A 1,090-nucleotide genomic window follows, 5' to 3' on the forward strand; every position below is an offset into this window, starting at 1 on the left:
CCTGTGAGCTGTGCGGATTGTCCCAAATGAGTTGTTGTCGAAATTTGGGCGAGTTCGCAAGCTTGCCGAGTTCCTCCAGCTGCTTCATGGAAGTTGCACCAATGCGCGCCGTCTGGCGCACGCAGGCGTGTCGTTCAAGCTGGTTGAACGCCGTGGCAATGAAGAGAGGATCATCGAAGCGGCCGTCGTAAAAGCGGAAGAAGTGACGCAGTAGCGCTGGATTCATGCTTCCTTTTGGAGCTCCTATAGTATAGAGCAGCATGAACGCATTGTTGTTGGAAGCATTGTGCCATACCTTTGCCGAGCATAAACAAATGGGGGAAAACACATGCCATGAGTGCGTCGTTTTGGTCCCACTCGCAAATCGGATCGTCGTCGCTCGTGACGACAGCCACCAACGGGTCGCTAGTGCTGCCTGGAGCTTGGTTATCAACGTCCGTGCTACCAATGTGCGGCGACCGGAGGACATCGACTTGATCGTCGCTTGTATTGACGTGCCCGTATTGGTCGTCATCAGACGCGCGCTCGGTCACTAGCCCAGCGACAGCCTCAAGCGCGTTGATGATTTCGTCGTCGTCGTCGGCGACATCCGGCCCATCGCAAACCTCGTCGTTGTCGATGGTGTCGTCTGGGCACACAATGTCGCAGAATGCATCAAGGTACGCATTGACTGTCTTGTTGACGGCAGACACTTGGGCGAGGACAGCCGAGTATTCGAGACTTGGAACCGATGCGATCCGGTCATATGCAGTGGCCGGTTGCGTGGTGCGTGCAACGAGAGTGCCTCGTTGCACGAGGCACATGCAGCGATGCGCCCGGATCCGGCATCTCGCTGGCGTCTCCTGACAGCGTGCAGCGTCTGCCTAACCAACTGCATCCCCAACAGCTCGCAAGATGCGTTCGCAAACTGCGTGACCACCGGGGCCGTTAAGTGACTCGTCGTGGCACACATGAGCGTCGGGTTGCCCGAGCAGTAATTGTGAAGTGCTGCGATGGCTAGTTTTGGGTGCTTGGTAAAGTTTTGCGACGCTGCGATCTTCAAGCCGCACGACCTTTTCTTCGTGCGTCTCGGTGGCCTTCTCGACGGCGC

Source organism: Saprolegnia diclina (assembly GCF_000281045.1).
Source record: "Saprolegnia diclina VS20 unplaced genomic scaffold supercont1.13, whole genome shotgun sequence".
Taxonomy (NCBI): Eukaryota; Oomycota; class Saprolegniomycetes; order Saprolegniales; family Saprolegniaceae; genus Saprolegnia; species Saprolegnia diclina.